Source organism: Portunus trituberculatus, chromosome 29 (genome assembly GCF_017591435.1).
Source record: "Portunus trituberculatus isolate SZX2019 chromosome 29, ASM1759143v1, whole genome shotgun sequence".
NCBI classification, from domain to species: Eukaryota; Metazoa; Arthropoda; class Malacostraca; order Decapoda; family Portunidae; genus Portunus; species Portunus trituberculatus.
Genome location: NC_059283.1, coordinates 6,471,302 through 6,490,040, shown reverse-complemented (window position 1 = coordinate 6,490,040; position 18,739 = coordinate 6,471,302). Strand labels below are relative to the sequence as shown.

The following is an 18,739-nucleotide window of genomic DNA, read 5'->3' as shown; positions in this document are numbered from 1 at the left end:
CAAGGCCTAACCATTCTCTCGACTTCAGCCATCCAGTAGAGACGAACTTGATCACCAAAGATGTGCTTCAACCTTCCGACGATTACCTTCCGCCACCTACAGACGAGTACCTCCCTCCACCTGTAGACGGGTACCTGCCCCCACCTGTAGACGGATATCTGCCCCCACCTACGGACGGTTACCTGCCCCCACCTGTAGACGGGTACCTGCCCCCACCTGTGGATGGCTACCTGCCCCCACCTACGGACGGTTACCTTCCCCCACCAGTAGACGGGTACCTGCCCCCACCTGTAGACGGGTACCTGCCCCCACCTGTGGATGGCTACCTGCCCCCACCTACGGACGGTTACCTGTCCAAAGGTCTTGATCCCAACTTCTTGTACTAATGTTCCTTGCTCCTGCGAGAAAGTCTGTGCATCTGTGAGCGTGTCTTTGCTGTGGCCAGGAGGTGGTAGACGAAACAAGGTGCTTTCATTATTACTCTGTGTAAGATTCCTCTCCATTCCTGCCAATTCACAATGGTCTTATTCGTCACCCATGCAATTTATATAGATTATTGATATGTGTTTGTAATTACCCAGATGTGATTGCCTTCCACCTCACCCACCTTTACCACCTCCTCCACCTATTACTTTAAAGCGGATATTAATACTTTCATCGTAGCAGCACCATGCGTATGTTAACGTGTCTGAGTGTTACTGTCTTGGTGAAGTGCGTTGATATGGACTGGGTTGAGAAGCCCTAAGTGATCTTACATGAGACACACACACACACACACACACACACACACACACACACACACACACACCAGCGCCTCACCAGTGCCTGTATAGTCTCATTAAGAAACGCCTCCTTAGATATAATAAAGATAATACAAAGATTGATTTCCGTGTCTCATTTGCATTAAACAAGAGAGAGAGAGAGAGAGAGAGAGAGAGAGAGAGAGAGAGAGAGCTTCGTTTTCTTTTCCTCTTTCTGAAGCGATAGAAGACTGGCCGAGAGTTACAAAATTTATTTACGGAGAACACCAAGACCATCGGAGCAACACTAATAGTTGTAGCTGCCGAGGTGTTATGAGTCCCAGAGTGAATATCAAGGAAGCAGACAGCAGGATTCTCACACGCTTTATACATTTAAGCTGCCAAGGTGTTCTGAGTTCCCCTATAATCTATACTCTACGAGGAAAGAGGTAACAGGCTCCTCAAACACACCACGCTGGTAAATCAAGTCTTTTTTAATATGTTTTTTTTTTTTTCGTTTTAGTTTATTTTCACTCTGTATTTTAACGCGGTATGGACTCTGCCAAAAGAGTAATTTCATGTTGTACTTATGTTTCAATGTGACAATAAAGTTATCTTATCTCATCTTATCTTATCTTATCCATTTGTTTTGCTGATAATGTCTATTTATATCCAATGAACACAATGAAACAGTTAATAGGCATTTACGTAGTTTTTTTTTCACTTATTTACTTTTATTTCCTTTGTTATTCACTGGACGTCAGCCTAAGACTACTTAAATGAGAAAGTTACAGAATATTTCCATCAACACGTCGCTGACACTGTTTGAATGGAATGTCGAACAAGTAAAAGTGAAAACAAACAAACGAATCACTAGGAAAAAAAAATCTAAGGTGGGTAAAAAGAAGCACAGAGGCGATGAATAGTGACGACAGTGAGAAACAAGAAGCAAATAGAGAAGCAAACAGGTCAGGAGAAGAAGACAAACATGCGGTAGTGAAGACAAACGCAGGAGACACTAGCAAGAAAAAATAAAGGTTAGTAAACACTACGATGAACCGAAGAAAACCTTGAGACACACACACACACACACACACACACACACAGATCGTCCCTCACCAGGCCACGACGCAACATAAATTTTACACGTCACCACTGTTTCTTTTTTACATCCGTCTTGCATCATCTGCTATTTGAGGATCATTTCAACACTGAAAAATTATAAAGGGAGAAGGGGAAGAGAACATGATAATAGCACGAGGAGACGAGTGACGTGGTCCATTATACTCCCTCACCACGTCATCACAACAAGGTAGTTAGATATTGCTGACGGAAGACGCTTTAATGTTAGGATTGTTTTGCCAGACACTTCCGCCTGTCATCGTAATCTCTTGTGACAGATTCTATATGAAGTTAGTGAGATTTCAAGGAAGTTTGTCAAGATAGCTAGAGTTAAAGAATTTTCAATTTTTTTTTTTCATGAGAGTTTAACAAGAATTTTATATTGCCAATGAGGAAATACCCTTGAGAAGAAGACTAGCAGTTCATAGACGTGTGTGTGTGTGTGTGTGTGTGTGTGTGTGAGAATATGTCTATCTGTGTCTCACTGTTTGATCTGCTCCAGTCTCTGACGAGACAGCCAGACGTTACCCTACGGAACGACCTCAAAGCTCATTATTTCCGATTTTCGGATAGGCCTGAGACCAGGCACACACCACACACCGGGACAACAAGGTCACAACTCCTCGATTTACATCCCGTACCTACTCACTGCTAGGTGAACAGGGGCTACACGTGAAAGGAAACACACCCAAATATCTCCACCCGGCCGGGGAATCGAAAACCGGTCCTTTGGCTTGTGAAGCCAGCGCTCCAACCACTGAGCTACCGGTGTGTGTGTGTGTGTGTGTGTGTGTGTGTGTTATTCACCACGGTCGTCTGTTGGTTACCCAGCCAGTCTTTCCCCTACGGAAAGAGCTCAGAGCTCGTAGTGACCGATCATCAGGAAGGACTGAGACCACACCACACTCTACACACCGGGAAAGCGAGGCCACAACCCCTCGAATTACATCCCGTACCTATTTACTGCTAGGTGAACAGGGGCTACACATTAAGAGGCTTGCCCATTTGCCTCGCCGCTTTCCGGGACTTGAACCCGGATCCTCTCGATTATGAATCGAGCGTGGTAACCACTACACTACGCGGTGTGTGTGTGTGTGTGTGTGTGTGTGTGTGTGTGTGTTCATTGGCGCCCCCAGCAGACCTTGAATGGACAGTGATGTACCCTTGGCATTACCATTGTTTGCCCGTCCACGTCTACATCAGTCCATACGAAATGACTCCATACTGCGTGGTGAACTATTGACAGGATCTCTTGTGAAATGCTCTTCCTCTCAACAGACGATTTTAGAGGCATCTTCGTCTCCTTTTATATTTTGACTTTTGACAACACAAACATACCGGAAGAGAAAGGACGCTGGCCAGAGAGAGACAGAGAGCAGCAGCCTTTGTTCCTCACACAGCGCCAGGCGAGACGAAAAGACGAGGCGAGTGTTGTTTGTCGCAGGGAAACAACGCAGGAGAAAAGGAACACACTGACACTGAAGAACAATGGAAGGAAAGGAAACATTGTCCTCGGAGGAAAGTAGCACGAATCAAAAGGAAATAAAACAAAATAAGGAAACAAGGAGGGAAAATATTGACAATGGAAGACAATGGAAAGAAACATTACCCTTGGAGAGAGAGAAAAAAAAACATGAAAAATTTAAGGAATTAACAATAAAGCCAAGGAGATTAGGAGACAACATTGAAACTGAAGGGCAATGGAAGAAGAAGGAAAAGTACCCGCAAAATATAAAAAAACGAAGAAGAAATGCAATAAGGTGACAGATACGTGCCGAGTTTGCCTTTAGTAAATATCGCTGACAAATGTAAACTTGAAGAGAAGTAACGTGTTGAAAGGAAGGCAGTCTATACTAGAAGAAAATGAAAATATTAAACGCTGATTCTAATACGTTACTTATTATCTATTTGATGATTTATTTTGATCTTTTATTCATTAGTCCATCTATTCACCTACATATAGATTATACAATTCATTCGTTTATATTTAATTTCCTTATTTTACTTTACTTTACTTTTGTTTATCGATCTATTCATCTCTCTCTATCTATCTACTTCTTTTAATTTTTGCTTATGAAAAATCACATAAGCATGATACAAAGCTCTTTAACATTTACAGTTCCCAAAACCAGCAACTTTCCCTTGACTCACCACCAAATATACACTTAGCACCTCATTACGAAGCAACACAGAGCTGCTTCTTATATCTTCACCATGATTTAGAATTTTACAACCACATTATGAGCTTTATTAACATTTTATTGAGTGGCATTATGGCCATGAGAAACTAAATGGATGTGAGGAACTCTGTGCGTGTGTGTGTGTGTGTGTGTGTGTGTGTGTGAACTGCGCACTGTACATGAATACTGCCACGTACACTGTTGCCATCGTGTGTGTGTGTGTGTGTGTGTGTGTGTGTGTGTGTGTGTGTGTGTGTGTGTGTGTGTACGTGTCAGGGAGCAATGGCAAAGGGACGATTTGGATACACGAGGCGTAAAAGAAGACGAATTGTTTCTTATATGCTCCTGCCGCTGTGTGTATCTATGTGCGTGTCCGTGTCCGTGATTTAATTAGTTCTCTCTCTTATATCATCACTCAGTTTGTGCCGGGGTGGATGTTTGTGTGTTTGTGTCGCTCTTATCTTGTATCACCAAGGTGAGACTTACCGTGAAGGAGAGACCCTTGGCAGGATATGCGTGTTCCTCTCTCATCTGGGGCCTTGTTTTCATTTGTTCCCTCATCGGATATGTTTTTTAAAGGCTGTGTTGAAGACTGGTCAGGTTCCCATAGGTGTTTGTTACTATCAAAGATCTCGTATTCTCAAACACTTCTGTGCTTCACCTCACCTATTTCAAAACTCTTTATTTAAATGTAAACGCTTTTTTTTAAGGTATTTTACGGCTCCATAGGTAGATAGACAAGATTTATGCATTATTAACTAGAGAAGCACTCTTGAAAATCTCGCTAATCATCTCAGTAGCTTTGAAAACAGTCGTGGTGAGAGAGCAAAGACTTTTTGAATGTGGACCCAGATTTCTTGCTAAGCTATATATAGTTAATTATGAAAACACCTTTGAAATCTAGGTATTCTCTTAATTATCTCACTAGAATCAAGAGAATATTTTTGAAAACTGTACAACTTTTAGAACTTCAAAAATGATCCTTCTCGGTGCTGAGAATGTGTATGAGTGTCGCCTGATGTGATTCGAATTATGAAGCTCAAGAAATATAACTCCTCTTTTTGTCATTCAAGTATCACGTTGGTTATGGCTGACACTACTTGCTTCGGGCAAGGCTAGTAGGTGAAGGAGGCGCTGAAAGGGAAGTGATACACACACACACACACACACACACACACACACACACACACACACACACACACACACACACACACACACACACACACACACACACGCACACACACACACACACACACACACACACACACACACACACAGACACACACACACACACACACACACACACACACACACACACACACACACACACACACACACACACACACACACACACACACACACACACACACACACACACACACACACACACACACACACACACACACACACACACACACACACACACACACACACACACACATACTGGGAAAAGGAAAGAAGCAACTTAAATCTCAACATTCGATTCTCAAGATGACTATGCAGATGTAGGTAAATTCAGGTAAGAGTCATTTTCCGTACAGAAGAATAAGTTTTCCTTCCTTGTGCCCTGCTCGGTGATTACTCCTACGTCTTCGCCTACTTGTCACATTTTTCCCCTTATTTTTTTTCTCTCTCTTTCTCGCTCTTTATTATCTTGAGGCAAAAGGACACTACCAATGGCGGGCAGGTCTCTGTGGGCGTACAGGTGTCACTGGATTGGCGCACGTCACCTGTTCTCGCCTCGGGCTCACCTGTGTCACTACAATGAACTCTGAGTACCAAGAAACTCCTTCATCATCTCAGCCTCACATTTTTTGATAGGCGTCGCGTTTCAATGGATTATTTATTTCTCTTCCTATCTGTCTGTCTGTCTCTCTCTCTCTCTCTCTCTCTCTCTCTCTCTCTCTCTCTCTCTCTCCAATGAAAACCAATGGAATCAAATCGCTACCTTCTGCAGTGTTTAACTAAGGATCTTTTTTTTCTTTTTATCTACTCTTCATTTTTCTTTTTCCCTTTTCTTAAGATTTGGTCGTTCGAAATTCTTTGTCTCGTGTTGTTGTGTGTGGAGGCGCATTGCACGTTTTCAGCAGAAAATGTACACGTTGCTACAATGTGGTCTGAACAAGCAGAAGATTTCCTCCTCATTTCCGCATCTCATTTTCCTGCGTTCTTTCAGAGTTTTTCCCTAGTTTTTTTTTTCTTCCTGTGTTTCATCTGGAGTGACTCTCGGTATTGCGTTTCATGTGTAGCGTCCATCACAAGCCTTCACCTTGGAATGTCTACAGTTACACCTACTCTCCTTCATCCATCGCTCAATAATCAGTAATGATATCTCGGGGAACCAGGCGTACCCTCAACTCTTTACGGTCTGTTATATATAATGTACCGTGAAGGGTCGAATTAATCTATTTTCATGGTGCGGTCGTCGTCCCGTAGCCGCTGTGAGACGAGTCAGCCAAGAGTCATACGTCCTTCACACGCCGAGAAGGAAGTGAAGGTAAGCTAAAGTAAGGTAATCAGGTGTGTTAAGATGTGCCATGGAAAGTCTATTGGTGTGTTTTCTTTCTCAACAGCGTAAGGGAAGAGTGTCATTAATAAATTCAGAAGTAATAACGACAATTGGAATCAAATCGCTGTCTTCTGTAGTGTCGAATAAGCATTTCTTTATCTATTATTCACCTTCAGTGTGTGGAACGTCATATTTTCTCCCTTAACAGCATAAAAATACTTTCCGCATGAACCCATCAGTGACGCAGACACGTTGAATCATATCACTGTATTCTAGAGTGTCAGATAATGATTTCTTGAACCTTGGCAAGCTGGAAGCGTACTCTCTCCTCATCAACTTAAAAAGAAGTGTCCTATATTAATCTAAAGTGAAAATCGGCATCCAGAATCCTGTTATGGAATACTGTGGTTTCTGGCGAGGTATTTTTAGCCATTACCAAACGTCAAAACGCGGAAACCATTGCCCTTTCATCTGTGTACCCTTACGTAAAGCCGCCCATGCTGCTTGCGTAAGGTTACCGCCGTGGACTTGAATAAGGTGAAGTTTAGAGCAGGGAAGTGTGGGAAGAAATCACCGTCAGCACTGCTAGGATGACTAACACTAAGCAAAAAACTAGATTAACAACTTTTCTTTACCTTTCTAAAATGCCTTAATACCTTAGCGTGATGCAGGGGGCGGGACACAGGCTTCGTGGAAGACGCCGCCGAGTTAGCTAGCGCTCCTTCCAGCACACCAGCTCTCAGTCAGCGCTCATCCGGCAGAAAGGTAGGACACACCTGGCTCCGCTCCCACCTGCCATAGTAGTGCCCTTAGTAACTTATCAACTCTCACTCTCTCTTACTTTTATTTAGACTTGTATGTTCTGAAAGTTATTGTTTGTCAAATATTTGTGATTTTGAGTGTTTGTTTGCATCAGTGGTTGATTTTTTTATAAGTTTATCTATACCAGCCAGGGGTCAGCAAACTTGTCCACCTGTATTTGGCTTAGTGTGGCCAGACAGCACAGGTAGCCGAGCAGGTGTAGCCAAGATAGGTGTCAGATGATAGGATTACAGTACTTTTGTTTTATGTATACGTGTTTGTGGGTCAATACGAGTGTCAAGGGTGAAAGTTTTATACAAACATACTTTTTTTTGGTAACCTAACCGGATCTGAGAAAAATATGAGGTTATTGCAGCCAAGATAAGAATTTGACGATCCCGATTATGGTGTTTTGCTAAGTATATACACATTTTTGGTTATAAACGTGTGTTAAAAGTAAAAATGTTATACAAACTTACTCTGCTTTGCATAACATAACCGTATCTGTGAAAAGAATGAGGTTAGTCAAGTTGGAATGAGATATTTATGTCATATTGGTAATAAGAAACACATCTTAAAACCTCTAACCTTTACCATAGGAGGAATCAAGCCACCACTGAGTCATAAAGGGGCAAGTCTTGGCGTCAAGCTCTTGTATAGGGAAGAGAGACACTTTTTCAGACGGTACAGTTGACATGCAGACATTAACTGAACACTTCCCTACAATTTATCATATTTTCCCAATTACTAACCATCTGCGACATTTTTCACTACTTTACATCCGCCTCCATGCATTATACTGGCTAAAGATTGCTATAGTTATTCTTTTAAATCTTTCTTTCTTTCTCATCAGTCTTTATAATTTTTTTCATTAAATAGTTCCATATCCCAGTGAAAGAGTTGAATTTAAACTGCGCGAGATATACAAATCTTAAATACTGAAGCTTTGGGAAATAGTCAGCGTATGTAATGATATACGTAGCTTAGTCCGTAACGTATTTTGCAAGTATAGGTTTAGATAAGAAGTGCTGGTGTTGTTTGTTGTGATCTATCTACGTATATTAGTGCCAAACGTAAATTGTGAATGTTGTTTAAGCTAAGAAGAGCTGGTGTTCTCTGTTAACACTAGGAACAGAACAACAAAGACTACCTATGCATCAGAGCAACGGGAAATACTAATAGATGCTTTAAACAACAAAGACCACGAAGAGAATCCCATAGAGAAAAACAACACGTATTTTAAACCCATACGGATCATTATTACCCTGCGTGGATGGGAAGAAATCCACGTGACAATCTGATTCATAACACTGACAATAGTGAGGATGCTTAAGGTCCTGTTACTGAGTGTTCTGCAGGTTCCGCGTCCTTCACTGGAATCTGGAGTCCCGCAGGGCATCACTATACGCCCCTCACTCGTCCAACACGAGGCAGACAAGTGTGTGTGTGTGTGTGTGTGTGTGTGTGTGTGTGTGTGTGTGTGTGTGTGTGTGTGTGTGTGTGCGTGCATGACTGTCATCGTAGGAAGTGCTGCATCGTTCATCGTCAATCATGCGTGTGTTGAATCAGGCGTGGACGTGCTCGGTGCTTCTGACTTTAGCCTTTTCTCCGTATTGTCGCTCATTAGACAAAATAAGTAAATAGAAGCTTAGTAAAAGTAATAAAAGAGAACCATTGAGACAAAGAGCTATGATGAATAAGAAATGCTAAATGAAACATGGAAACGCTTTTAAAAATGTACCAAAAAAATATATGAAAACAAAATAGAGCTTTGTATGTATGGAGGTGAGTGTTGAGGTGAGGAATGGAAGGTGAGTGAGTGAGGATGAATTGAGAAAGTGATGCAGAATGAGTGTGGTGAGTGAGTGCAATAAGAGTGAAGGATGAGTGAGTGATCAGGGCTGCGTGAAGTGAGGACAGTGCTGCACCGGACGTTGTTATCATGGTGATGGTTATGGTGGTGACACCCACTTCACGCCACGCAACGCACTGTCTATTGTTATCACAACCACACATGTCAATCACAAAACAAGCAATAGTTTTAACCAATTGTACTTAGCGTCAGTCTCAAGTATGAATAACAAGCATAATTTTTCTTTTCACTAGTATAACGCTCAATAGAAATAATAAAGCATAAGTTATCACTAACTCTATTCAGCACGTGTGGCTTCAGTAGCAAAACATAGCACAAGTCATTCTGGTCTATGAAAAATGTAGCTTCACGCACAATAAAATCAGTCCAGCAGATTATATGACTAGAATCATGCGAGGATATATTGTGCAGGCAAAAGCGCATTTTAGAGTATCATTTACGGTGAGGAAACACAAAGAAATCCAAGATGAAAATAGAAATGTAACAATACCGTCCATTGGATCAATGCAGCAGGAATATCACAAAGGATAACAAAGAACAAATTATACTAACGGTGAAAATCAATAAAAATATGACAGAAAAACGCAGAAATGTAACAATATTTTCCCTTAGAGCAAAACAGCAAGGAATTGATGAATTACAAATGAAAACAAACAGCAAGGGATATAAGCAGTGAAAACATAAATACAAAAAATAAATAAGAATAACGAAACACAACACTATCAGAGGAGTGGCAGGAAATTCAAGGATTAGATAAAAACAAACCTCAATCGATCCCTGCTTTCTCACATGTCCTTAGTAAGCTGTTTGCACGACATCACATGCATTATTTATCCTTAGGAGCTGGTCAGTGGTCAATAACCTTACATACCCCAAGAAATCTGAGGCGAAGGCGTAATATCACTTATTTCTGGCCAGCGTCAGTCAATACCTTCTTTGTATCTTTGCCTCTCTCAGGTGACTCAGTTTGGTGGGCGACTCCTTTGGGCACCAGTGACTCACGGTGGTTATCGGGTCACTAGGAAGGTCACTTGGTTGCGCAGTTACTTGGTGTATTGAGAGACTTAGATGTGATGATTTTATGTATGCTTGAGTGATACGGGGAAGAGGGTAAGTGTATTGTGTACAAAGTAATGGGGGCGGAAGAGAGACACTGTGTATGGAGCGGGATTGGAGAAAAGATTTTGTGTGTTGGAGAGAAAAGGAAGAGAAAGTTTGCGTGATTGTGTGAAGGGGAGGAATGGAATTGTGTGTGCGTGTGAATAAGAGAGGAAGAATTGTGTTGGCATGCAAGGGAAAGAGGAATGTTTATGTATGTAGAGAGGAGAAGAAAGCTATGTATGTAGGAAGGAGGGAGGAGAGAAGAGGGTAGGTAGGTAGGGATGAGGAAGAGCTGTGGAGGGGTTGGAGGGGAGAGGGAGTATTATGTGTTAGGAGTGACAAGGGAGTGGCAGGGGAGTGGCATTGGTGTTATTTGTTAAGAAAAGAAACGTCAAGCAGGTTTCTGGGGTCACTTGCCTTTGATAAATATTTCTTTACAAACTTTACCTCAGGTTGAGTTATGAGGGCAGTTTTTTTTTTTTTGTGTGTGTGTGTTCTTGTAATCTAAAACTTGTGTGTGTGTGTGTGTGTGTGTGTGTGTGTGAGAGAGAGAGAGAGAGAGAGAGAGAGAGAGAGAGAGAGAGAGAGAGAGAGACAGCAATAAAGACAACGACAGAGGGACAACGAAAAAGAGACAAGGATAGAAAAAAAGAAAAACAAATATAAAACAACACAAAACAAAACACAACAAAAAACGAAAACGACCAACAGAAAACGAGAACACAGCAATACAGCAGCACTTAACACTCTACCTTCTGCACCGTCTCCTCCAGGATGCTGTGGGCGTGGCTGCTGCCCGTGGCCGCGGTGGGTGTGGGGGCCCAGGACAGGGTGCCGTCAAGGGCCTGCTACCACCATGAGAGTGACGGAGGCTCCATCTATGACTTCCTTGAGTCTGATCTGTTTGAGACAAGAAATATATCTCTGTCGGAGCACCAGGGGAAGGTAAGGTGATGATGGTGGTGGTGGTGGTGGTGGTGGTGGTGGTGGTGGTGTGTGTGTTTTTTTTTTTTCCTTTTATTATGCAGGTGGTTTGCGTCTCTCGTCAGGTGAGTCTCAAGTGTAGTGGTTCTCCTCTGCTTCCTGCTCAGTTCCGCATCAATCTATCTCGTTTTAACCAGTTACTGCTGTCACTTTCAACTCCTGTGTGAGCCAGTCTGTCTGTCTGTCTGCCTATATGTCATCCTTAAACTTGTCTTCACACACTTATTTCCTCCTTATTACTCCCTTTCTTCTCACGTAAAAGCCTGCATTTCATCCTCCTGTCACACTCTACGTGGAAGCGAAAATTTGCTGTTCATTGCTTACCATTTAATTTGCTTTTTACTCACCGGTGTGGGTAAAAAGAATCTGGCGTTAAATATGACGTGAAATTTAATATTTATTGATTTGACTGTGTCTTTTCTTTACATTTTCTGGATGAATGTTGGTGAATTATTATTCTTTCATTTCCTCCTGTTTCTCTCTCTCTCTCTCTCTCTCTCTCTCTCTCTCTCTCTCTCTCTCTCTCTCTCTCTCTCTCTCTGTCTATTTATCTATCTATCTATCAATTTATCTATCTATCTATCAATTTATTTTCTCTCTCTCTCTCTCTCTCTCTCTCTCTCTCTCTCTCTCTCTCTCTCTCTCTCTCTCTTTATTTATCTATCTATCTATCAATCTCTCTCTCTCTCTCTCTCTCTCTCTCTCTCTCTCTCTCTCTCTCTCTCTCTCTGGTTAGCACCACGTAACCTGCCACAGCAGAGCAGGAAGCGGCACACACAATCCCTCAATAGAACGCACACTTCCGGGAATACCAAGCCCCACTCAGGTACACTAAACACGCGGGAACTCAGCGCTGCGTCACTCTGGGATGCAGGAACCACGTGTCCTTGAAGATGATTCCCTAAAAGTCCCTAAACCTCCTTGTGTAAGATCCCTCCCACGTTTCCCATGCCTCACTCAAGGCCGCTTTATACCTCCCTTCACTCCCCTCTCTCTCTCTCTCTCTCTCTCTCTCTCTCTCTCTCTCTCTCTCTCTCTCCTTGCCGCTCAATCTCTCCAAGGTCTTTCCCATGATGCCGCGGCTGTTTGTGGGCTCCTGCATGAGAGAGAGAGAGAGAGAGAGAGAGAGAGAGAGAGAGAGAGAGAGAGAGAAAGTCGGAAAGAAAACCTGAAAATCCAACAAGTAGCTAACTACGATAAAAAGCAGGAATATTTGTCTAAACCGCTTTCTCTTTCTTCTCTCTCTCTCTCTCTTTTCACATTTCACTTCACCTGCTTCAACTATTTTCTCTTTGCAAATAGAAAACGGAGCTGTAGTTTCTTGTCACTTGAACTGAGCACTGCCGGGACCCTTACGTAAGGCCCGCCGACTTACACAAGGGACGAGGTGGGCACGAAAAGATCTGCCATAAGAAAAGTTGTTAGTGATACACCTCTCGTTAAGTCATGAAGGGAAGACCGTGGGTTCAATAGTGACCTTAGCACCTTAGGACAAACAGTAAATTAAATGACGTAAATGGATTTGTTTTTTTAATGTAAGAGGTAAAGCTGGCCAAGAGCAACATTAAACGATTAAAGAAAAGGCCTACTAAGTTGCCAGTTCCCGTGAAGGTTTGAGAGAGTTGACCAAAAAATAAGGGATAAATGTCTTGAAACCTGCCTCTTAATTAAATGAAGTTAAGTCATAGAAAGTTGGAAATACAGCAGGTAGGGAGTTCCAGAGTCTACCTGAGATGGAAAGAAGGGGAAATAGAGCGAAAAGATGCAGAAAGAGAGAAAAAAATTAAATGTAACGCAAATAAAAGATTAAAAAGTGAAAAGAAAAGGAGAGGAGAAAGTTGAGATACTGGAGAGGAAAATAAGATAACAGCAAAGCAAGAGAAAGGGAGAGGAAAAGAGAGATGTACTTAAGAGAAACGAATAAGTGAAAGGAAGTAGAAAGAAAAAGACAGCATACATGCAGGAAAGACGAAGGAAGAAAATAAAGAGAAAACCACAAATAAATACGATAAGACTTAGTTATAGACACGAGAAGAAAAGAAAACAAGAAAACAGACTAAAAACTGGAAAAAAAGAAGAGAGAAACGAAAGTAGAAATATATAGAAAGCAAAACAATGAACTGGATAACAAAGTAGACAAAATAAGTTAAAACAGAGAGAGAAGAGAAAATATAGGAAGAAAACATCATACACTAGTCATAGTTGCCTAGTATTACCAAGGAGAGTCACTGAGGTCGTGAAGAGAACACAAAAAAGTCACAACTTGTTATCTAACAAATTAATTGTGTGGTTAAGTGACTTTATGAGGGAAGGACAGAGAAGCAGTGTTTATGAACTCTCAAGGCTATACTTTAGAATGTCACAACAAGGACAGTTACACCAACCTACTCTCTCTCTCTTTCTCTCTCTCTCTCTCTCTCTCTCTCTCTCTCTCTCTCTCTCTCTCTCTCTCTCTCTGAAGCGGAGATCCCATGACACCAAATTTGGTGAAGGATGAGGCTTAACAGGTGTCTCTTACCACTGGCTTACCTAATCTCCGGCTTAACAACACCATAAGGGTCAGTAGTAGTAGTAGTAGTAGTAGTAGTAGTAGTAGTAGTAGTAGTAGTAGTAGTAGTAGTGGTAGTAGTAGTAGTAGTAGTAGTAGTAGTAGTAGTAATAGTAGTAGTAATGGTATTATTATTATTATTATTATCATTATTATTATTATTATTATTATTATTATTATTATTATTATTATTATTATTATTATTAGTAGTAGTAGTAGTAGTAGTAGTAGTAGTAGTAGTAGTAGTGGTGGTGGTGGTGGTGGTAGTGGTGGTGGTGGTGGCGGCAGTGCAGACTCATGCAATTGTTACACACGTCAGGGAAGATGATAGGACAGGGGCGGGAGTCCGAATGAAGGACACATGCAGATATTAAGTCAACAGGGAACGTGCTTAGCTCTCTCGGGGTTTATAGAGGCGCTGAGAGACCAATGCGACAACAAAACCAAGACAACAACAGCACCACCACCACCAACAACAACAATAACAAACAACAACAACAAACCATATATATATTCGGCTTACAAAAACAAACTAAGAATATATAAACCGATTTCTTTCAAATACTTTGTCACTTAAGTTGTGTCACAGAGAGAGAGAGAGAGAGAGAGAGAGAGAGAGAGAGAGAGAGAGAGAGGTGACAGCTGCTTCCTTTTGTACCCTCCCAGCAGATAGACAGCCGGGAAAGCCAGACGCCCCTATTATATCATGCCTTAAGCAGTGTGGGATTCCTTTTCTCCTATTCCCCTTCTCGTTTGTACAGTCGCGGTCAGAAGTAACCTTTGTACTCCCACTGTGGTGTTCTCAAGTCCCTGTAGCTCGTATAGTAGTAATGGTTAGGTAATGAGTAGCAGTAATGAGTAATGAGTCGTGGTAACAGTAAGATGTATTAACTCCAGTACTGGAACGCATTTAATACCACGAGTTTTGGGTAAGATTGGACGATTTTATTGACATTAGCAAGGGTCTATGGAGGTCGGAAGATTAATGGCCAGAGTCTTCACTGTTTTAACCCTTACATAAGAGTCTGTAGCTGTATAAAATCATTAGATAATAAGCGGAATGAATATGAAAACCCGTCATTGTACTGAAGGGATTTAAGCTGAGATGCATTTTAAAGGTTGATATTTGAGGAAAAGAAATCTCTAAACAGAAGTGAGTGCAATGTGTTACCGTTGGGCACGACTCTCTCCTCTCCTCTTCCTCCTCCCGAGTGGCAGGAACAGTAATTTCACCCGCTGATTGAGTTACAGACGTGGTATTTCTGTTTTAAAACCCTATCATTCCTCGCTCTCCAAGTGTGGTTAATGGGAGGTTTCCTAAGGCTATCTGTGACCTAAAGTGGATTCCGTTATGATTATGTTACCTGTCCCTTTCTTTTATTTTCCTTTCTTTATTTTGCTTATCTTTGCTCTTTCGTTTCTATGTACTGGTTGAATTCCTGCTATCTTTTCAAGTTATAAGTGATATTTGATTTTTTTTCTCAGACTGCCATTGTTTAAGTTTTAATTGTTGCTTGTCCTTTTTTTATGTTTATTGGTTGTCTCCGAGTGTTGAGTGCTTTTCTGTTCCTTTTATTTAATGTCTTTTGCCAATTTCCGAGTTTTTAAAATTCTATCATGTCCCTTTGCTGTTTATTCCTTAGTAATTAGTGCTGTAACATCTCTTCAACTTCATCTATTTTGCTTATTTTCTATTTTTAGTTCTATTATGCCCTCTTCTTTTCATATTCACTGTTTATTTTTTAAGTACTGGGTGTTATTACGTCTCTTTTTATTCGTTCCTTCGACTCCCTTTCATCTCTGTTATTCGTCTCCAAGTGCTGATTCTATTTTTGGCCGACAGGTGGTGCTGATCGTCAACGTGGCGACTTACTGAGGGTACACCCATCAGTACACCGACATGAATGTGCTGCAAGAGTCCTTCACTAATTTTGAAGTCCTGGCTTTCCCCTGCAACCAGTTTGGGAAGGTGAGTGAAGGTGAAGGGAAAGGAAGAACAGAGAAGGATAATAATAGGTGGTGAGGGTAACGGTAAGGCTGGACAAAGGAGGATAAGAGAGGGTAAGGGAAGGTAAGACGGTTCCTATTACCAGGTAAGGAAAGAATGGGGATAATAATGGGAGAGAAGAAGGAAAGGACTAATGGTGGAAAGGAAGACAGAAGACAAGAAGGGAGATAAGGAATAGGAGGATGAAGGAATAACAGGTACAACAATGAAGGATAAACGGTGAAAGGAAGAGGAACAAGGCTATAACATGAAATAAAAGGGACAAGGAGGGAGATAAGACTGGGATAGAAGGAGGAGAAAGGAATAACAGGAGATGCAAGGGTGAAGGATAAGAGGTGAAAAACAAGAAAGAAGCAAGAAAACAAAATGAAATAAAGAAAATGTAGAAAATAACACTAGAACAGTAGTAAAGAAACACAGGATAAGGAATAGATGCAAAAATGAAAGTTTGGAATAAAAAAAAAAGAGAGAAACAAGCAAACAAAATGGAAAGGAATAGAGGAAAAAAAATATTCAAAAAGATTTGGATAGAAAAGGCAGAAATGAACTAAGATGGGATAGAAGAGTGACGAGCAGAGAATGTGGAAAGGAATGATAAAATAGTAACGATAAATCTAATAAGAGATGAAAAGAGGAGCCAAAGGGGTCAGGGTGGAAAGGAAGGCATGAGAAAAATATATACAATGATGGAATTTGTGCCTCCTTGCTGCGTCAGAGAGGAAGTGAAGGGCGGAGAAGGGCAGGGGATGATTACTCTTGTTGGATAGGGAGGGAAGGTGGCATTAAGACATGACACGTTTCTTTCTTCATGTGATATCACGCCTTCCCGTCAGTAGCATAAATGAATGAAAAACAAATGCCGATGCAACGATAAAACAAGCTGGAGAATGTGTATCGCTGTTTATAATGCCGCGTCTTGCTGTCAGTAGCATAAATTAATGTAAACAAAAGCTAATGTAACGATCAAGCAAGCTGAAGAATATATAGCATTGCTTGTCATATTTGCCTTTCTCTTTTTTAGTATACGTTTCTTTATTATCATTCAATTGCTCACTACTGTTTTATCTTTTCATTTATTCATTTATCTAACTATTTATCTATATCTGTTATTTTCTCATACTTTTTTATTTGATTAGTGTGGAGGAAGCATAACTCTTTGCTTTGTGTGTCAAGTCGTGACTCACTGTTTTCTTGCTTGATCAACGTGTTTTCTCTCTCGCCTTTTTTTCTCTTCTTATTTGATAACAATGACTCGTCTACACGTTCTCTTCTTTAACCCTTTACTTTGGATTACCCAGCCTCCATCATTATTACCTTACACATATTAATAACACAGTAGCCACTTATACACTATCAATATGGGTAATTTAGTTCTCTAGCAACATTCACTATTACTAGACACACTAATATAACACTAATTATCACCTCTTGCTTTATAATATAATTTAATCCCTTCAGTACTATGATCCATTTTCATATTTATTGATTTTATACAGCTTCAGAAACTCATGTTGGGATTAAAATAATAAAGACTCTGGTTTCTTTATCAGTTACGTACAGGACTGCATTTGACATGTGAGCCGTATGCGAGATAAAGTGCATTGTTACTTTATCATTGCCACTATTATCATTGCAGCAAGAGCCAGCAGGGACCCCAGAGGAGCTCCTTAACGGCGTGACCTACGTGCGTCCCGGGAATGGCTTCATCCCTAACTTCACCATGTTCAAGAAGATCGAGGTGAACGGCGAGAACGAACACCCGCTGTACACGTACCTCAAGGTGGGTGTGGAGGACGCGGTGACGAGAGGAGGGAGATGGGATTTGATACGGGAAAAAAATTTGAGAGGGAGGTAGGGAAAGGTATGCTGCCAGGTGTGATAGGATCAGGTAGTCCTCATTAAATTTGGTTGGGGGGACACAAGCAGGTGCGACAGGAAGGTTCACAAATATGGTGAAATAGATAAGGAAACAAACATTCTGGCAGAGACTGGGGAAGATGTGAAAGTTTAATGTTTACGTTAACTCTCGTCTCTTGTCCTACACTGCGTTAGGGAGTGTGTTGAGAGGTGTGAGGCCTCGCGCTACGTGCCAGGTGTATTGTGTTGGGTAAATTATCGAGGTACAGGCTCAGGTGCCTCACATTCTGGTCTTCCCCACAGGCGTACTGTCCCCCGACACGCCAGAGCTTCTCGGACGCCAACAAACTATACTACAAGCCACAGAAGAACAGCGACGTCCGCTGGAACTGGGAGAAGTTCCTCATCACTAAGAGTGGCAAGCCCTTCATGCGGTACGACCCGGGCACCAAACCTGATGAGATCCGCAACGACATCATGTTCCTGCTGCAGCAGAAGTCTTAGCTGGCCCCGCAAGGCCTGCTATTGCTGCTGCTCCCGCCAAGAGGGGCGGCGTCCTGACGGTGGCCTGGCCCGTTGTGATGAAGGCGTCGCCGGAAACCCAGCGGTGGGCGGCGCTGGAGGGCGGGACGGCCTGGGTTTGGTCTTCAGCACATTCAGCCAGACTCGGGCGGTCCTGGACGGGCCGGGTCGAGCGTCGCGACAGACGCCTCTCTCGGTTTACTTCATTATAAATAAAATTAAAACTCATTACCAAAGAATATATCTTTATTTAACCTTTTCTTAGTTTTAAGGAAACAAATCCTCATCTGAAAGATCTCATAATGGTACTTTCAATGTTTATCCGTTTCAGTGCAATTAATTTGCTGTACGGCTGAGCCCCACAAGGGTCGTGGCAGCGACAGGGCCACCACTGATCTCCTATCATTCCCATGCCACTCTGTGGTTCAGGAGACTTAGCTTTGCTTCTCCAACTTTTTCGTACAATTTCATTCATGTTGACCTGAGGCACACCT

The 18,739-nt window shown here is 41.8% G+C and overlaps 1 pseudogene; it reads left to right on the top strand.

Moving 5' to 3' along the window:
* The first annotated feature begins 7,216 nt into the window (after positions 1–7,216).
* LOC123510477 lies at positions 7,217–18,484 on the top strand (annotated as a pseudogene).
* The last annotated feature ends 255 nt before the right edge of the window (positions 18,485–18,739 follow it).